This window comes from Schistocerca cancellata, chromosome 10, assembly GCF_023864275.1.
Source record: "Schistocerca cancellata isolate TAMUIC-IGC-003103 chromosome 10, iqSchCanc2.1, whole genome shotgun sequence".
Taxonomy (NCBI): Eukaryota; Metazoa; Arthropoda; class Insecta; order Orthoptera; family Acrididae; genus Schistocerca; species Schistocerca cancellata.
Genome location: NC_064635.1, coordinates 171,050,569 through 171,060,329, shown reverse-complemented (window position 1 = coordinate 171,060,329; position 9,761 = coordinate 171,050,569).

The window sequence follows — 9,761 nt, the reverse complement described above, 5'->3', positions numbered from 1 at the left end:
AAAAAAATGCTTACCAGAGAAAGAAAATATATCGAGCTCAGCACCCTCCTCCGTGCCCTGTGGTGCAACAGATGTCCCGTTTCCACAAACATTTACTCAATGGGAGCGTAATGTTGCAACCACACACACAAGTTGACCTGCTGTGAGGAAAACACGAGTTAGTACATTTCAAACATGAAAAAGGTTTTTTTAAAATCAACATGAAAAACTAAAATTCCAAAAGTATAAAACAGAAAAAGTGGTTACCAGAGAAAGAAAATATATCGAGCTCAGCACCCTCCTCCGTGCCCTGTGGTGCAACAGATGTCCCTTTCCACAAACATTTACTCAATGGTAGCGTAATGTTGCAACCACACACACAAGTTGATCTGCTGTGAGGTAATACGATTTAGTACATTTGAAACATGAAAAAGGTTATTTTAGAATCAACATGAATAACCAAAATTCCAAAAGTATAAAACAGAAAAAAATGCTTACCAGAGAAAGAAAATATATCGAGCTCAGCATCCTCCTCCGTGCCCTGTGGTGCAACAGATGTCCCTTTCCACAAACATTTACTCAATGGTAGCATAATGTTGCAACCACACACACAAGTTGACCTGCTGTGAGGTAATACGATTTAGTACATTTGAAACATGAAAAAGGTTATTTTAGAATCAACATGAATAACCAAAATTCCAAAAGTATAAAACAGAAAAAAATTCTTACCAGAGAAAGAAAATATATCGAGCTCTGCACCCTCCTCCGTGCCCTGTGGTGCAACAGATGTCCCTTTCCACAAACATTTACTCAATGGGAGCGTAATGTTGCAACCACACACACAAGTTGACCTGCTGTGAGGTAATACGATTTAGTACATTTGAAACATGAAAAAGGTTATTTTAGAATCAACATGAATAACCAAAATTCCAAAAGTATAAAACAGAAAAAAATGCTTACCAGAGAAAGAAAATATATCGAGCTCAGCACCCTCCTCCGTGCCCTGTGGTGCAACAGATGTCCCTTTCCACAAACATTTACTCAATGGTAGCGTAATGTTGCAACCACACACACAAGTTGACCTGCTGTGAGATAATACGATTTAGTACATTTGAAACATGAAAAAGGTTATTTTAGAATCAACATGAATAACCTAAATTCCAAAAGTATAAAACAGAAAAAAATTCTTACCAGAGAAAGAAAATATATCGAGCTCAGCACCCTCCTCCGTGCCCTGTGGTGCAACAGATGTCCCTTTCCACAAACATTTACTCAATGGGAGCGTAATGTTGCAACCACACACACAAGTTGACCTGCTGTGAGGTAATACGATTTAGTACATTTGAAACATGAAAAAGGTTATTTTAGAATCAACATGAATAACCAAAATTCCAAAAGTATAAAACAGAAAAAAATGCTTACCAGAGAAAGAAAATATATCGAGCTCAGCACCCTCCTCCGTGCCCTGTGGTGCAAGAGATGTCCCTTTCCACAAACATTTACTCAATGGGAGCGTAATGTTGAAACCACACACACAAGTTGACCTGCTGTGAGGTAATACGATTTAGTACATTTGAAACATGAAAAAGGTTATTTTAGAATCAACATGAATAACCAAAATTCCAAAAGTATAAAACAGAAAAAAATGCTTACCAGAGAAAGAAAATATATCGAGCTCAGCACCCTCCTCCGTGCCCTGTGGTGCAACAGATGTCCCTTTCCACAAACATTTACTCAATGGGAGCGTAATGTTGCAACCACACACACAAGTTGACCTGCTGTGAGGTAATACGATTTAATACATTTGAAACATGAAAAAGGTTATTTTAGAATCAACATGAATAACCAAAATTCCAAAAGTATAAAACAGAAAAAAATGCTTACCAGAGAAAGAAAATATATCGAGCTCAGCACCCTCCTCCGTGCCCTGTGGTGCAACAGATGTCCCTTTCCACAAACATTTACTCAATGGTAGCGTAATGTTGCAACCACACACACAAGTTGACCTGCTGTGAGGTAATACCATTTAGTACATTTGAAACATGAAAAAGGTTATTTTAGAATCAACATGAATAACCAAAATTCCAAAAGTATAAAACAGAAAAAAATGCTTACCAGAGAAAGAAAATATATCGAGCTCAGCACCCTCCTCCCTGCCCTGTGGTGCAACAGATGTCCCTTTCCACAAACATTTACTCAATGGTAGCGTAATGTTGCAACCACACACACAAGTTGACCTGCTGTGAGGAAAACACGAGTTAGTACATTTCAAACATGAAAAAGGTTTTTTTAAAATCAACATGAAAAACTAAAATTCCAAAAGTATAAAACAGAAAAAGTGGTTACCAGAGAAAGAAAATGTATCGAGCTCAGCACCCTCCTCCGTGCCCTGTGGTGCAACAGATGTCCCTTTCCACAAACATTTACTCAATGGTAGCGTAATGTTGCAACCACACACACAAGTTGACCTGCTGTGAGGTAATACGATTTAGTACATTTGAAACATGAAAAAGGTTATTTTAGAATCAACATGAATAACCAAAATTCCAAAAGTATAAAACAGAAAAAAATGCTTACCAGAGAAAGAAAATGTATCGAGCTCAGCACCCTCCTGCGTGCCCTGTGGTGCAACAGATGTCCCTTTCCACAAACTTTTACTCAATGGGAGCGTAATGTTGCAACCACACACACAAGTTGACCTGCTGTGAGGTAATACGATTTAGTACATTTGATACATGAAAAGGGTCAATTTAGAATCAACATGAGTAACAAAATACCAAAAGTATAAAACAGAAAAAAATGCTTACCAGAGAAAGAAAATGTATCGAGCTCAGCACCCTCCTCCCTGCCCTGTGGTGCAACAGATGTCCCTTTCCACATACATTTACTCAATGGGAGCGTAATGTTGCAACCACACACACAAGTTGACCTGCTGTGAGGTAATACGATTTAGTACATTTGAAACATGAAAAAGGTCATTTTAGAATCAACATGAATAACCAAAATTCCAAAAGTATAAAACAGAAAAAAATGCTTACCAGAGAAAGAAAATGTATCGAGCTCAGCACCCTCCTCCGTGCCCTGTGGTGCAACAGATGTCCCTTTCCACAAACTTTTACTCAATGGGAGCGTAATGTTGCAACCACACACACAAGTTGACCTGCTGTGAGGTAATACGATTTAGTACATTTGAAACATGAAAAAGGTCATTTTAGAATCAACATTAATAACCAAAATTCCAAAAGTATAAAACAGAAAAAATGCTTACCAGAGAAAGAAAATGTATCGAGCTCAGCACCCTCCTCCCTGCCCTGTGGTGCAACAGATGTCCCTTTCCACAAACTTTTACTCAATGGGAGCGTAATGTTGCAACCACACACACAAGTTGACCTGCTGTGAGGTAATACGATTTAGTACATTTGAAACATGAAAAAGGTCATTTTAGAATCAACATGAATAACCAAAATTCCAAAAGTATAAAACAGAAAAAAATGCTTACCAGAGAAAGAAAATGTATCGAGCTCAGCACCCTCCTCCGTGCCCTGTGGTGCAACAGATGTCCCTTTCCACAAACTTTTACTCAATGGGAGCGTAATGTTGCAACCACACACACAAGTTGACCTGCTGTGAGGTAATACGATTTAGTACATTTGAAACATGAAAAAGGTCATTTTAGAATCAACATTAATAACCAAAATTCCAAAAGTATAAAACAGAAAAAATGCTTACCAGAGAAAGAAAATGTATCGAGCACAGCACCCTCCCCCCTGCCCTGTGGTGCAACAGATGTCCCTTTCCACATACATTTACTCAATGGGAGTGTAATGTTACAACCACACACACAAGTTGACCTGCTGTGAGGTAATACGATTTAGTACATTTGAAACATGAAAAAGGTCATTTTAGAATCAACATGAATAACCAAAATTCCAAAAGTATAAAACAGAAAAAAATGCTTACCAGAGAAAGAAAATGTATCGAGCTCAGCACCCTCCTTTCTGCCCTGTGGTGCAACAGATGTCCCTTTCCACATACATTTACTCAATGGGAGCGTAATGTTGCAACCACACACACAAGTTGACCTGCTGTGAGGAAAAAACGATTTAGTACATTTGAAACATGAAAAGGTTCAATTTAGAATCAACATGAGTAACAAAATTCCAAAAGTATAAAACAGAAAAAAATGCTTACCAGAGAAAGAAAATGTATCGAGCTCAGCACCCTCCTCCCTGCCCTGTGGTGCAACAGATGTCCCTTTCCACATACATTTACTCAATGGGAGCGTAATGTTGCAACCACGCACATAAGTTGACCTGCTGTGAGCAAAAAATGATTTAGTACATTTGAAACATGAAAATGGTCATTTTAGTATCAACATGAATAACAAAAATTCCAAAAGTATAAAACAGAAAAAAATGCTTACCAGAGAAAGAAAATGTATCGAGCTCAGCATCCTCCTCCCTGCCCTGTGGTGCAACAGATGTCCCTTTCCACAAACATTTACTCAATGGGAGCGTAATGTTGCAACCACACACACAAGTTGACCTGCTGTGAGGATAAAACGATTTAGTACATTTGAAACATGAAATGGGTCTATTTAGAATCAACACGAGTAACAAAATTCCAAAAGTATAAAACAGAAAAAAATGCTTACCAGAGAAAGAAAATGTATCGAGCTCAGCATCCTCCTCCCTGCCCTGTGCTGCAACAGATGTCCCTTTCCACAAACATTTACTCAATGGGAGCGTAATGTTGCAAACACACACACAAGTTGACCTGCTGTGAGGTAATACGATTTAGTACATTTGAAACACGAAAAAGGTCATTGTAGGATCAACATGAATAACCAAAATTCCAAAAGTATAAAACAGAAGAAAATGCTTACCAGAGAAAGAAAATGTATCGAGCTCAGCACCCTCCTCCCTGCCCTGTGGTGCAACAGATGTCCCTTTCAACATACATTTGCTCAATGGGAGAGTAATGTTGCAACCTCACACGCAAGTTGACCTGCTGTGAGGAAAAAATGATTTAGTACATTTGAAACATGAAAAAGGTCATTTTAGTATCAACATGAATAACCAAAATTCCAAAAGTATAAAACAGAAATAAATGCTTACCAGAGAAAGAAAATGTATCGAGCTCAGCACCCTCCTCCCGACCCTGTGGTGCAACCGATGTCCCTTTCCACAAACATTTACTCAATGGGAGCGTAATGTTGCAACCACACACACAAGTTGACCTGCTGTGAGGAAGAAACGAGTTAGTACATTTCAAACATGAAAAAGGTTTTTTTAAAATCAACATGAAAAACTAAAATTCCAAAAGTATAAAACAGAAAAAGTGCTTACCAGAGAAAAAAATGTATCAAGCCCAGCACCCTCCTCCCTGCCCTGTGGTGCAACAGATGTCCCTTTCCACAAACATTTACTCAATGGGAGCATAATGTTGCAACCACACACACAAGTTGACCTGCTGTGAGGTAATACGATTTAGTACATTTGAAACATGAAAAAGGTCATTTTAGAATCAACATGAATAACCAAAATTCCAAAAGTATAAAACAGAAAAAAATGCTTACCAGAGAAAGAAAATGTATCGAGGTCAGCACCCTCCTCCCTGCCCTGTGGTGCAACAGATGTCCCTTTCCACATACATTTACTCAATGGGAGCGTAATGTTGCAACCACACACACAAGTTGACCTGCTGTGAGGTAATACGATTTAGTACATTTGAAACATGAAAAAGGTCATTTTAGAATCAACATTAATAACCAAAATTCCAAAAGTATAAAACAGAAAAAAATGCTTGCCAGAGAAAGAAAATGTATCGAGCTCAGCACCCTCCTCCCTGCCCTGTGGTGTAACAGATGTCCCTTTCCACAAACATTTACTCAATGGGAGCGTAATGTTGCAACCAGACACAAGTTGACCTGCTGTGAGGTAATACGATTTTGTACATTTGAAACATGAAAAAGGTCATTTTAGAATCAACATGAATAACCAAAATTCCAAAAGTATAAAACAGAAAAAAATGCTTACCAGAGAAAGAAAATGTATCAAGGTCAGCACCCTCCTCCCTGCCCTGTGGTGCAACAGATGTCCCTTTCCACATACATTTACTCAATGGGAGCGTAATGTTGCAACCACACACACAAGTTGACCTGCTGTGAGGTAATACGATTTAGTACAATTGAAACATGAAAAAGGTCATTTTAGAATCAACATGAATAACCAAAATTCCAAAAGTATAAAACAGAAAAAAATGCTTACCAGAGAAAGAAAATGTATCGAGCTCAGCATCCTCCTCCCTGCCCTGTGCTGCAACAGATGTCCCTTTCCACAAATATTTACTCAATGGGAGCGTAATGTTGCAACCACACACACAAGTTGACCTGCTGTGAGGAAAAAACGATTTAGTACATTTGAAACATGAAATGGGTCTATTTAGAATCAACATGAGTAACAAAATTCCAAAAGTATAAAACAGAAAAAAATGCTTACCAGAGAAAGAAAATGTATCGAGCTCAGCACCCTCCTCCCTGCCCTGTGGTGTAACAGATGTCCCTTTCCACAAACATTTACTCAATGGGAGCATAATGTTGCAACCACACACACAAGTTGACCTGCTGTGAGGTAATACGATTTAGTACATTTGAAACATGAAAAAGGTCATTTTAGAATCAACATTAATAACCAAAATTCCAAAAGTATAAAACAGAAAAAAATGCTTGCCAGAGAAAGAAAATGTATCGAGCTCAGCACCCTCCTCCCTGCCCTGTGGTGTAACAGATGTCCCTTTCCAGAAACATTTACTCAATGGGAGCGTAATGTTGCAACCAGACACAAGTTGACCTGCTGTGAGGTAATACGATTTTGTACATTTGAAACATGAAAAAGGTCATTTTAGAATCAACATGAATAACCAAAATTCCAAAAGTATAAAACAGAAAAAAATGCTTACCAGAGAAAGAAAATGTATCAAGGTCAGCACCCTCCTCCCTGCCCTGTGGTGCAACAGATGTCCCTTTCCACATACATTTACTCAATGGGAGCGTAATGTTGCAACCACACACACAAGTTGACCTGCTGTGAGGTAATACGATTTAGTACAATTGAAACATGAAAAAGGTCATTTTAGAATCAACATGAATAACCAAAATTCCAAAAGTATAAAACAGAAAAAAATGCTTACCAGAGAAAGAAAATGTATCGAGCTCAGCATCCTCCTCCCTGCCCTGTGCTGCAACAGATGTCCCTTTCCACAAACATTTACTCAATGGGAGCGTAATGTTGCAACCACACACACAAGTTGACCTGCTGTGAGGAAAAAACGATTTAGTACATTTGAAACATGAAATGGGTCTATTTAGAATCAACATGAGTAACAAAATTCCAAAAGTATAAAACAGAAAAAAATGCTTACCAGAGAAAGAAAATGTATCGAGCTCAGCACCCTCCTCCCTGCCCTGTGGTGCAACAGATGACCCTTTCCACATACATTTGCTCAATGGGAGAGTAATGTTGCAACCACACACGCAAGTTGACCTGCTGTGAGGAAAAAATGATTTAGTACATTTGAAACATGAAAAAGGTCATTTTAGTATCAACATGAATAACCAAAATTCCAAAAGTATAAAACTGAAAAAAATGCTTACCAGAGAAAGAAAATGTATTGAGGTCAGCACACTCCTCCCTGCCCTGTGGTGCAACAGATGTCCCTTTCCACATACATTTACTCAATGGGAGCGTAATGTTGCAACCACACACACAAGTTGACCTGCTGTGAGGTAATACGATTTAGTACATTTGAAACATGAAAAAGGTCATTTTAGAATCAACATGAAGAACCAAATTTCCAAAAGTATAAAACAGAAATAAATGCTTACCAGAGAAAGAAAATGTATCGAGCTCAGCACCCTCCTCCCTGCCCTGTGGTGCAACAGATGTCCCTTTCCACATACATTTACTCAATGGGAGCGTAATGTTGCAACCACACACACAAGTTGACCTGCTTTGAGGTAATACGATTTAGTACATTTGAAACATGAAAAAGGTCATTTTAGAATCAACATGAATAACCAAAATTCCAAAAGTATAAAACAGAAAAAATGCTTACCAGAGAAAGAAAATGTATCGAGCTCAGCACCCTCCTCCCTGCCCTGTGGTGCAACAGATGTCCCTTTCCACAAATATTTACTCAATGGGAGCGTAATGTTGCAACCACACACACAAGTTGACCTGCTGTGAGGAAAAAACAAGTTAGTACATTGCAAACATGATAAAAGTCGTCTTAAAATCAACATGAAAAACCAAAATTCCAAAAGTATAAAACAGATAAGAATTCTTGCCAGAGAAAGAAAATGTATCGAGCTCAGCACCTTCCTCCCTGCCCTGTGGTGCAACAGATGTCCCTTTCCACTAACATTTACTCAATGGGAGCGTAATGATGCAACCACACACACAAGTTGACCTGCTGTGAGGTAATACGATTTAGTACATTTGAAAATGGAAAAAGGTCATTTTAGAATCAACATGAATAACCAAAATTCCAAAAGTATAAAACAGAAAAAAATGCTTACCAGAGAAAGAAAATGTATCGAGCTCAGCACCCTCCTCCCTGCCCTGTGGTGCAGCAGATGTCCCTTTCCACATACATTTACTCAATGGGAGCGTAATGTCGCAACCACACACACAAGTTGACCTGCTGTGAGGAAAAAACGATTTAGTACATTTGAAACATGAAAAGGGTCATTTTAGTATACACATGAGTAACCAAAATTCCAAAAGTATAAAACAGAAAAAAATGCTTACCAGAGAAAGAAAATGTATCGAGCTCAGCACCCTCCTCCCTGCCCTGTGGTGCAACAGATATCCCTTTCCACAAACATTTACTCAATGGGAGCGTAATGTTGCAACCACACACACAAGTTGACCTGCAGTGAGGAAAAAACGATTTAGTACATTTGAAACATGAAAAGGGTCATTTTAGTATCAACATGAGTAACCAAAATTCCAAAAGTATTAAAACAGAAAAAAATGCTTACCAGGAAAAGAAAATGTATCGAGCTCAGCACCCTCCTCCCTGCCCTGTGGTGCAACAGATGTCCCTTTCCACATACATTTACTCAATGGGAGAGAAATATTGAAACCACACACACAAGTTGACCTGCTGTGAGGTAATACGATTTAGTACATTTGAAACATGAAAAAGGTCATTGAGAATCAACATGAATAACCAAAATTCGAAAAGTATAAAACAGAAAAAAATGCTTACCAGAGAAAGAAAATGTATCGAGCTCAGTACCGTCCTCCCTGCCCTGTGGTGCAACAGATGTCCCTCTCCACAAACATTTACTCAATGGGAGCGTAATGTTGCAACCACACACACAAGTTGACCTGCTGTGAGGTAGTACGATTTAGTACATTTGAAACATGAAAAGGGTCAATTTAGAATCAACATGAGTAACAAAATTCCAAAAGTATAAAACAGAAAAAAATGCTTACCAGAGAAAAGAAATGTATCGAGCTCAGCACCCTCCTCCCTGCCCTGTGGTGCAACAGATGTCCCTTCCCACATACATTAACTCAATGGGAGCGTAATGTTGCAACCACACACACAAGTTGACCTGCAGTGAGGTAATACGATTTAGAAAAAACGATTTAGTACATTTGAAACATGAAAAAGGTCATTTTAGAATCAACATGAATAAACAAAATTCCAAAAGTATAAAACAGAAAAAAATGCTTACCAGAGAAAGAAAATGTATCGAGCTCAGCACACTC